The sequence below is a fragment of the Vulpes vulpes genome, chromosome 1, assembly GCF_048418805.1.
Source record: "Vulpes vulpes isolate BD-2025 chromosome 1, VulVul3, whole genome shotgun sequence".
Lineage (NCBI taxonomy): Eukaryota > Metazoa > Chordata > Mammalia > Carnivora > Canidae > Vulpes > Vulpes vulpes.
This window is the reverse complement of record NC_132780.1, coordinates 158,203,528-158,215,890: the sequence shown is the minus strand read 5'-3', so window position 1 is coordinate 158,215,890 and position 12,363 is coordinate 158,203,528.

Sequence of the window (12,363 nt, the reverse complement as noted above, 5' to 3'; positions counted from 1 at the left end):
CCTTCAGATGGTGAATGTATAAATAAACTGTGTTACATCCAGACAACAAAATATTATTTAGCCTTAAAAGAAATAAGCTATTAGGCCATGAAAAGACATCAAGGAATCTTGAATGCATATACTAAGCAAAAGAGTTAATCTGAGAAGGCTACATACTATGTATTTCCAGCTATATGATATTCTGGAAAAGGTAAAACTAGGGTAACAATAAAAACGATTAGTGGTTATCAGGGGTGGGATGAGTTGGGGAGAGCTGATTAAGTAAAACAGAGAATTTTTAAAGCAGTGAAAATGCTCTGTATGATATTATGAAGGTGGATAAAAGCGAGTACATACTGTCCAAACCCATAGTCTATACAACACCAGAGTTAAACCTAAAAAAAAAAAAAAAAATCTATGAACTTCGAGTGATACTATATGTCAACGTAGGTTCATTGTTGTTAAAAAAATGTGCAATTCTGGTGAGTGATGTTGATAATGGTGGAGGCTATACACATGTGGGGCAGAGCTTATATAAATACTCTTTTGTATCTCTCAAGTTCATTATAAATTTGAAGCTGCTCTAAAAAATAAAATATTAAAAATTTGAAATGTTTAAAAGATCCTTAGGTACTAATTCAATACTCTGAAAATTATTTCAAGGAAAATAAGCATCTCATCTGCTTTTTCTGAAGAAACTATAATTTAAGATAATTAAACACTTGATGATAGAAATTCTTTTTAATGAAAAATTCTAGTTAATAAATACTGAAGCATTGATAGATTACTGTGTCACCATTTGCAACATCTAAAGAAATAATGGATCTAGGTCATATTGTTACTGGCTGCTAAAACCAAATAAAAGGTTTGAGGAAAAATTATAATAGGTGATTGATGCTGGACACACTTGAATCCATAGAACAATCCTACAAACACAAAAAGAAATATACCAGTGTCGTATGTCTCCTGATGTAACCAAATAAGAAATAAACTATATCACTTATATTCTTGCCCAAAGGTCAGTATGAATCTGATCAAGCTTCAAGATGTAACTGCTAGTTTATCGCAAATACAGGGGATGAAAAACATGTCAAATGACACCAATTAGAAAGCAGTAGCAAAATCCAGGATGTGAAAATTTCTACAGGACAGAAGCCTCAGTTTAGTCAGTAAAGAGAGTTTTAGAGTTTAAAAGAGACCTGAGAGATATATGCATGAATTTTGGACTTTGTTTGGATCCTGATTCAAACAATATCTTAAAATAAATAGACAACTATTAATTTCTCTGAGGCAATATAGGAAATCTGACCAATAACTGGGTATTTCATATTAGGGAATACAGTTAGGGAATAAGTTGATTTTTAAAAATATGTTTTAAAGACTTTTTTTTCAAGAGAGACGGGGAGAGGCAGAGACATAGGCAAAAGAAGATGCACGCTCCCTACGAAGAGTCTGATGTGTGACTTGATCCCGGAACTCCGGGATCATACCCCGAGCTGAAGGCACATGCTCAATAGCTGAGCCACCCAGGCTGAACTTATTCATCCTGGGGATAAGTTAATTTCAAAATCATCAATAATGGGTTTCTTGAACACATCTTGTGCACCCTTGCAAATTCATCTACTGATGTAGTGACTAGATCCATTCAGGTATCAAAAAACTTTGTACAAAGATAATTTGACAGTGACTTGCCCCAGGATATAATAGTACCTATTTCTGTTCCAGGGCTTGCTTCTCTGATTTCGTACTACACGACAATACAGAACCCAGCAATGGTGGAGTTGGTGGTGGAGTGTTAAGGCCCATTAGGTCAATCTTTTACACTGTTAAGGGAAACCAAAGAATAAATATTTCTTTTCGGCTCCCTGGGCAATGTCCTTAAGTTCACTGTACATGGCTCTTCAGAAGCTACCATGGGATTGGGCCTCATGTATTGACTTTTCCATATAGTATTTCCTGATACTTCTGAACTCCAGAATAACTTCCCAAATAAAGGGTCTCCTCACAAGAGTATATGCCAGCCTTTAATTTTAAGAAAACCCAGTTAAAGCTATAACATGATGACTATGTTTAAAAAGGAACAGAGTGAATCTCTCTAGGGTAGGATCCTGTGAGGTCTTTGTGGCTGAAATGACATGTGTTCAGGATTTGCTGGCACAGTAATTCACAAAGGAAAATTAAACACACTGATGAGGAACTAGATGAAACAAGATTGGCATATGTTAATAAATGTTGAAATTGGGTAATGGATGCATGGAAACTGTGAATATTCTTCCCATTTTGTATATGAGTATTTAAAAAAAGTTTTTGAAAAGTCATAGATATGTAGTAACTTGGCTTTTGGTCTTTGTTCTTATCTTTTCCTTGGTATAGAACAGGAATTCTCTCTTTTTTTTTTTTTTCATTTTCTTTTTAAGATTATTTATTTATTTATTTGTTTATTTATTTATTTATTTATTTATTTATTTATTTATTTATTCATGAGAGACACAGAGAGAAAGGCAGAGACACAGGCAGAGGGAGAAGCAGGCTCCCTATGGTGAGCCCAATGTGGGGCTGGATCCAATGACCCTGAGATCAGGACCTGAGCCAAAGGCTCAAGCACTGAGCCACCCAGGCATCCCAGAACAGGGATTCTCAACTGGGGATAACTTTGCCCCACCTAGGGGGCATTTGGCAATGTATGGAGACATTTTTGAATGTCACATCTAGGAAGAGTGTGTGCTACTCACCTCATTGGGTTAGAAGCCACGGATGCTTCTAATCATCCCAGGAGACACAGAACAACCCCCATCTCCAAATATCAATAGTACCAGTGTCGAGGTACTCTGGCAACATTACATGCAAACTGATGACTGGTAGTAGCTATAGCCCTCTTTATTTCTTCTCATTTATAATTATTTTCTTCACTAATTGCTCTGGTTTATAGTTCAAATGAGTTATAGAATCCCTTCAAACTTATTAGCCCTGGGGAGAAAATAAAATTAATACAAGTACACTTCATGGAAAATTTGAAAAGCAAATTTTTTTTTTTCAGGGACAAGCTTAATGTCCTTATTTTTAAAAACCATTTAATTCTAATATATATGAGGGTAGCATAGTTTCCTTTAACAATTTCTTTTAATTCCTTTCCTTTAGCTCTCTGATGTATGCTATTTAAAGTATTTGTGAAAATAAAATAAAATATTTGTGAAACTAACATTCATGGCCAAAATAACACAAAAGGTGGGGAGATGGTAAATAAACATAAAATGTTCTAACCTTCCAGTATCAAAAAAGTAGAAAATGTTTTTTTTTAATTAATAAATCTACAAATGTTTTATCTCTAAGGTAACAAATTAAAAAAGTAAAATAATATAGTATCATAAATTAAGAGGGGGAAAATTAAATAATTATAATAAACCAACTTGGAATTCTTGGAGAATAAACTTTTTTTTTCTATCCCTGAGTTTATAGTGGTAAGGGCATGTGTGTGTATGGGTGAGAGGGAATAATTGTATTTGTGTGTACACACAAACATACACTCCCAGTCTTAGATCCAGATAATCAGTAGCATTCCATCATTTTCTATGATGCCTAGGCTGTATGGAAGGAATCCAGAAGTAATCAGAAATTAAAAAAAAAAATAAATAAATTACCTTAAACAGGTATCAGGTAGTGGAGGAATAATTCAAAAAAGGTTAAGCCTTGTCACATCTTGTAGGAGGTTTTGAATAAAAATCTTTTCACAGAGCACAGTAAATTTAATTTAAAATTAAAATCTTGACTCTTTATTGACCCTCTTATTCTAAAACAGATGAACTAAGACTTAACGGATTTTTAAAGTTAATTAGAATCTAGTTTAAACTGCATATCCACTCCCAGAAGGGAACTTTTTACAGGTGTAACAGATAAATTACTATTAAATATTTCATGCCATAGTAGAAATTTCTTACAATGTATGAATATGTATAATAGGTCAAGTTTCTTGCTCTTACTCCATTTATCAAGATAGGGGATGTAAATCAAATCAATCAGTTTAGAATGAAAAAGTTGATAGGCAAACATCTATTGTATATAAGGCAATACACTGGAGAATGGAATCTATAAAATAATCCAAAATTCACAAAGAATTTCTGAATTTATCAAACCTAAATATCACATGATACCCACATTTGCTATAATAATTCCTGAGAAGTGTTAATATTTTTACATTAAAATGTGAGGCAGCAAATTCTAGTTTGGAGCTGTTCTAAATTGTTATATAGTAGTAATATTGTATAGTTCTAATATTTTTTTACTATTATTTTCCATACAAATAGAACATCTCTTCTTCCACATGACAGCCCCATCACATATTAGCTTATAATGAATACTTACTAAGGCATAATTCTAGTAGCTCTATCTCAATCTTTTCAAGTATTTCTACCTTTATAAATTAGGCTCTGCTTTTAGGAGAGAAAAAGGAGGCATAGAGAGGTTAAGTTGCCCATGGTCTTAATCATTTAATCTAATCATTTAATCACTAGTAAGTTCTGAAGTCATATTCATACCTATACTCTGGTTCCTGGGTCTGATATTTTAACTATTATGCTCTATTATTCTTTTTTCCAATAAATCATTTCCCATGGGGATTTTTTTTCTATTTCTCTAGTCTAAAGGGAATTATATTTTTCCTCCTAGTTAACCATTTATTACTTTTAGGTAAGAATTTTTGACTTATTTAGTAATACCTATAAACAAACTAAACTTTGTTTGAATTTCTCCATTTTCCTCCAGTTTTATTGAGATGTAACTGACATACATAACTAAGTTTAAGTTATACAGCATAATGGTGTGATTTGCATATTATTAACTGATTAGCCCAATAAGTTTAGATAGCATCTATTATCTCATAAAGATACAACAAAAATCATAAAAAATGTTTTATCAGAAAAAACACTGAAAGAAATAAGCACAATATCCTTAATAAAATATTCTGTTATATACTGAACTGTAAACAACCCACATCATCAACTTATGTCCTTATATCTATGCCATCTCTTAAAGTTCATCTCCCCCCTGACATATAATGCTCATTCCATAAAATACTTTTGAACAAAAATTGCAGAATACACTAAATTTTTGTAGGAGACTCTTTATATCATAAATATATTGGATCACATTTCAAGTCCTATTTTCTGGTACATTTCCACTGTAAGTCCCTTCTCTTCCTTAGGACACCCAAGTTTCCTCATTAAACTTCTATCTACAGTTGCAGAGAACAACATCCACCTTCCTTCCAAAAACTGAATGCGTTCACGGGCCATGGTGATAGAGATTATGGAGACATTATTTGTGTCAGTGTAGTGAAATTAAAGGGTTTCTTTTTTTACAGAATTATTAAGATATAATTAAAATATCATGAAATTCACCCATAAAAAGTATACAATTTGATGATTTTGAGTATATTCACAAGTATGTGCAATCACCTTAACCAATTATTCATTATCTTGAAAAAACAAAACCCACCTATCTGTCACCCTATCTTTCTACCCCACTCCACAACCCTAAGAAACCATGGATCTACTGTATATAGAGATTTCCATATTCTGGACATTTCTTATGAATAGAATCATATATTATTTTATATTACTAGCTTCTTGCACTTACATAATGTTCTCAAGTTTCAGGTATCATGTTGTAGCATGTACCAGTACCCCATTTCTTTTATGACCTCAATATATGCCATTGTATTTATAAGCTACATTTGGTTATCCATTTATTAGTTCATGGACATTTGGGTTATTTCTACCATTTGGTTATTATGAATAATGTTTCTTTTTAAGATTTTATTTATTCATGAGAGACAAAAAGAGAGGCAGAGACATAGGCGGAAGGAGAAGCAGACTCCTTGAGAGGAGCTTGATGCAGGACTTGAAACAAAGACCCGGGAATGATGACCTGAGCTAAAGGCAGATACTCAACCTCTGAGCCACCCAGGCTCTCTGAATAATGTTTCTATAAACATTGGTGTACACATATTTACGTAGATGTTTTCATTTCTCTTGGGTGGATATCTAAGAGTGTGTTTTATGAGTCATATGATAACTCTTATTTAGCAGTTTGAGAATTACCAGACTAGTTATAGAGCCAGAACCACTATAAATTCCCACCAGCAATGCTTGAGGGTTCCGATTTCTCCAAGTCTTTACCAACAGTTGTTATTATATGACTTTTTAAATTCTAAATAGGTGGAATATATCTTCATGACCTCAGATTTGGCAAATAATTTTTAGATATGACATCAAAAGCATAAAGAACAGCAACAAAATAGACTAGACCTCATCCACAGGAAAAAGTTCTGTTCTTCAAAAGATACCATCAAGAAGAAAAAGATAACCTACAAAATGGGAGAAAATATTTGTAAATCATATATCTGATAAGGGACTTGTATCTAGAATACATAAAGAAGTTCTACAACTCAGTAATGACAACTTAATTTTTATAGTGAGCAAATATCTGAATAGATATTTCTCCAATGAAGACACACAAATCACCAGTAAGCACATGAAAAGATGTTTGACATCATTAATCATCAGAAAAATGCATATTAGGGGGAGGCGAGGCAAGATGGCGGAAGAGTAGGGTCCAAGTCACCTGTCCCCACCAAATTACCTAGATAACCTTCAAATGATCCTGAAAACCTACAAATTCGTCTTGAGATTTAAAGAGAGAACAGCTGGAATGCTATGGTGAGAAGAGATCACGCTTCTATCAAGGTGGGAAGGGGGGTGGGGGGAAGAAATAAACAAAAGGCATCCAACGGGGAGGGGCCCCGTGAGGAGCCGGGCTAAGGCCGGGGCGAGTGTCTCCAGGACAGGAAAACCCCGTCCCGGAGAAGCAGGAGCTGCACCAACCTTCCCGGGTGGAAAGGGGCTGGCAGGAAGCTCGGGCGGGATCCCAGGAGGGGCGGGGATGCCCTCAGACTCCCAGGGACACTAACAGACACCTGCGCCCCGGGGAGAGTGCACCACACCCCACAGCCGAGCTCCCTAAAGGGCTGCAGCACGCCCCACAGGGCCCAGGAGCAGCTCGGAGGCAGTTCAGGCGGAGGCTCGGTCTGGAGGGGGATGCTTGGCCAGGAACGCGATTCCAACAGCGCAGGCCCGGGAGCACAGGGCGCCGGGGACACAGCCCAAAATCCTGTGCTCCCCCTGGGACAGGCAGAGGCTGGGAGGGCCCAGGACAGCAAGGACACTCCTGCCAACCGGTGGCCCGGAGCTGAGCAGATCAGCACCCCACCCCGCAGCATCCAGGCCCCTGCAGACTGAGAGCTCCGGTAGTTACTGCAGGAGCTGACTCTAGGGCTGGGGAGCTGACCACTGCTACTGTTGCTTCTCTTGGGGCATCACAGGATAAACAACCCCCACTGAGACTCACAGTGGACTCCCCGGATAAACAGGTTACACAACCTTCACCGAGCCCTGCACCAGAGTGGGGGCTGAGCAGCTCCTCCAAGTGCTAACACCTGAGAATCAGCACAGCAGGCCCCTCCCCCAGAAGACCAGCTAGACAGGGGAAAAACAAATTATTGACACTTTCCAGCAGCACTGGAAAGTTACAGGGGAAGTCGAGGGATTTACAGTATACAGAATCAGAGGATACATCCCCTTGATTTTTGTTTTTTGATTTCTGTTTGCCCCCCCCCCCCCTTTATTTTTCTCTTCTCTCTTTTTATTATTTTTCTTTTCTTCTTTCTCTTCTCTCTTTTTCTCCTTTTCCCAATACAACTTGTTTTTGGCACTCTGCACTGAGCAAAATGACTAAAAGGAAAAACTCACCTCAAAAGAAAGAATCAGAAACAGTCCTCTCTCCCACAGAGTTACAAAATTTGGATTACAATTCGATGTCAGAAAGCCAATTCAGAAGCACAATTATAAAGCTACTGGTGGCTCTAGAAAAAAGCATAAACTACTCAAGAGAATTCCTGACTGCAGAATTTAGATCTAATCAGGCAGAAATTAAAAATCAATTGAATGAGATCCAATCCAAACTAGAGGTCCTAACTATGAGGATTAACAACGTAGAAGAACGAGTGAGTGACATAGAAGACAAGTTGATGGCAAAGAGGGAAACTGAGGAAAAAAGAGACAATTAAAATATCATGAGGATAGATTAAGGGAAATAAACGACAGCCTGAGGAAGAAAAATCTACATTTAATTGGGGTTCCCGAGGGCGCCAAAAGGGACAGAGGTCCAGAATATGTATTTCAACAAATCATACTGAAAACTTTCCTAATCTGGGAAGGGAAATGGGCATTCAGATCCAGGAAATAGAGAGATCCCCCCCTAAAATCAATAAATACCATTCAACACCTTGACATTTAATAGTGAAGCTTACAAATTCCAAAGATGAAGAGAAGATCCTTAAAGCAGCAAGAGAAAAGAGATCCTAACTTATATGGGAAGAAATATCAGATTAACAGCAGACCTCTCCACAGACACCTGGCAGGCCAGAAAGGGCTGGCAGGATATATTCAGGGTCCTAAATGAGAAGAACATGCAGCCAAGAATACTTTGTCCAGCAAGGCACTCATTCAGAATAGAAGGAGAGATAAAGAGCTTCGAAGATAGACAGGAATTGAAAGAATATGTGACCACCAAACCGGCTCTGCGAGAAATTTTAAGGGGGACTCTTAAAATTCCTCTTTAAGAGGAAGTCCAATGGAACAATCCACAAAAAGAGGGAGTGAATAGATATCATGATGACACTAAACTCATATCTTTCAATAGTAATTCTGAATGTGAATGGGCTTAATGACCCCATCAAAAGGTGCAAGGTTTCAGACTGGATAAAAAAGCAGGACTCATCTATTTGCTGTCTACAAGAGACTCATTTTAGACATAAGGACACCTACAGTCTGAAAATAAAAGGTTGGAGAACCATTTACCATTATTTTTTTTTTAAGATTTATTTATTTATTTATGACAGAGAGAGAGGAGAGAGAGAGGCAGAGACACAGGCAGAGGGAGAAGCAGGCTCCATGCACCGGGAGCCCGACATGGGATTCGATCCCGGGTCTCCAGGATCGCGCCCTAGGCCAAAGGCAGGCGCCAAACCACTGTGCTACCCAGGGGTGCCCCCCATTTACCTCAAAAGAAAGCAGGGGTAGCCATCCTTATATCAGATAAACTAAAGTTTATCCTGAAGACTGTAGTGAGAGATGAAGAGGGACACTATATCATACTTAAAGGATCTATCCAAGAAGAGGACTTAACAATCATCAATATTTATGCCCCGAATGTGGGAGCTGCTAAATATATCAATCAATTAATATCCAACGTTAAGACATACTTAGATAATAATACACTTATACTTGGTGACTTCAATGTAGCGCTTTCTACAATCAATAGGTCTTCAAAGCGCAACATCTCCAAAGAAACAAGAGCTTTAAATTATAATTATACACTGGACCAGATGGATGTCACAGATATCTACAGAACTTTACATCCAAACACAACTGAATACACATTCTTCTCAAGTGCACATGGAACTTTCTCCAGAATAGACCACATACTGGGTCACAATCAGGTCTTAGCTGATACCAAAAGATTGGGATCATCCCCTGCATATTCTCAGACCATAGTGCCTTGAAATTAGAGCTAAATCACAAGAAGAATTTTGGAAGGATTTCAAAGATGTAGAGGTTAAGGAAAAGATCCAGCTAAAAGATGAAAGGGTCAACCAGGAAATTAAGAAAGAATTAAAAAGATTCATGGAAACTAATGAGAATGAAGATACAACCATTCAACATCTTTGGGATACAGCAAAAGCAGTCCTGAGGGGGGAAATACATCACAATACAAGCAGCCATCCAAAAAACTAGAAAGAACTCAAATACAATAGCTAACCTTACACCTAAAGGTGCTAGAGAAAAAAACAGCAAATAGATCCTACGCCCAGCAGAAGAAGAGAGTTAATAAAGATTCAAGCAGAACTCATTGACATAGAGACCAAAAGAACAGTGGAACAGATCAACAAAACCAGGAGTTGGTTCTTTGAAAGAATTAATAAGACAGATAAACCATTAGCCAGCCTTATTAAAAAGAAGAGAGAGAAGACTCAAATTAATAAAATCATGAATGAGAAAGGAGAGATCTCTACCAACACCAAGGAAATACAAACAATTTAAAAACATATTATGAGCAGCTATATGCCAATAAATTAGGCAATCTAAAAGAAATGGATGCATTCCTGGAAAGCCACAAACTACCAAAACTGGAACAGGAAGAAATAGAAAACCTGAACAGGCCAATAACCAGGGAGGAAATTGAAGCAGTCATCAAAAACCTCCCAAGACACAAAAGTCCAGGGCCAGATGGCTTCCCAGGGGAATTCTATCAAACGTTTAAAGAAGAAACCATACCTATTCTACTAAAGCTGTTTGGAAAGATAGAAAGAGATGGAGTACTTCCAAATTCATTCTATGAGGTCAGCATCACCTTAATTCCAAAACCGGACAAAGACCCCACCAAAAGATGGATATAGCAAAAATTCTCAACAAGATACTAGCCAATAGGATACAACAATATATTAAGAAGATTATTCACAATGACCAAGTAGGATTTATCCCCGGGATATAAGGCTGGTTCAACACTTGTAAAACCATCAATGTGATTCATCATATCAGCAAGAGAAAAACCAAGAACCATATGATCCTCTCAATAGATGCAGAGAAAGCATTTGACAAAATACAGCATCCATTCCTGATCAAAACTCTTCAGAGTGAAGGGATAGAGGGAACATTCCTCAACATCTTAAAAGCCATCTACAAAAAGCCCACAGCAAATATCATTCTCAATGGGGAGACACTGGGAGCCTTTCCTCTAAGATCAGGAACAAGACAGGGATGTCCACTCTCATCACTGCTATTCAACATAATACTGGAAGTCCTAGCCTCAGCAATCAGAAAACAAAAAGAAATAAAAGGCCTTCAAATGGGCAAAGAAGAAGTCAGACTCTCCCTTTTGCCAATGACATGATACTCTATATAGAAAACCCAAAAGCCTCCACCCCAAGATGGCTAGAACTCATACAGCAATTTGGCAGTGTGGCAGGATACAAAATCAATGCCCAGAAATCAGTGGCATTTCTATACACTAACAATGAGAGGGAAGAAAGAGAAATTAAGGAATCAATCCCATTTACAATTGCACCCAAAAGCATAAGATACCTAGGAATAAACCTAACCAAAGAGGTAAAGGATCTATACCCTAAAAACTACAAAACACTTCTGAAAGAAATGGAGGAAGACACAAAGAGATGGAAAAATATTACATACTCATGGATTGGAAGAATTAATATTGTGAAAATGTCAATGTTACCCAGGGCAATTTACACGTTTAATGCAATCCCTATCAAAATACCATGGACTTTCTTCAGAGAGTTGGAACAAATTATTTTAAGATTTGTGTGGAATCAGAAAAGACCCCGAATAGCCAGGGGAATTTTAAAAAGAAAGCCATAGCTGGGGGCATCACAATGCCAGATTTCAGGTTTACTACAAAGCTGTGGTCATCAAGACAGTGTGGTACTGGCACAAAAACAGACACATACATCAATGGAACAGAATAGAGAATCCAGAGTGGACCCTGAACTTTATGATCAACTAATATCTGACAGAGGAGGAAAAACTATCCACTGGAAAAAAGACAGTCTCTTCAATCAATGCTGCTGGGAAAATTGGACATCCACATGCAGAAGAATGAAACGAGACCACTCCTTGCACCACACACAAAGATAAACTCAAAATGTATGAAAGATCTAAATGTGAGACAGGATTCCATCAAAATCCTAGAGGAGAACACAGGCAACATCCTTTTTGAACTTTGCCACAGTAACTTCTTGCAAGATACATCCATGAAGGCAAAAGAAACAAAAGCAAAAAATGAACTATTGGGACTTCATCAAGATAAGAAGCTTTTGCATAGCAAAGGATACAGTTAACAAAACTAAAAGACAACCTACAGAATGGGAGAAGATATTTGCAAATGACATATCAGATAAAGGGCTAGTTTCCAAAATCTATAAAGAACTTATTAAACTCAACACCAAAGAAACAAACAATCCAATCATGAAATGGGAAAAGACACGAACAGAAATCTCACAGAGGAAGACATAGACATGGCCAACACGCACATGAGAAAATGCTCTGCATCACTGGCCATCAGGGAAATACAAATCAAAAGCACAATGAGATACCACCTCACACCAGTGAGAATGGGGAAAATTAACAAGGCAGGAAACAACAAATGTTGGAGAGGATGTGGAGAAAGGGGAACCCTCTTGCACTGTTGGTGGGAATGTGAAATGGTGCAGCCACTCTGGAAAACTGTGTGGAGGTTCCTCAAAGAGTTAAAAAT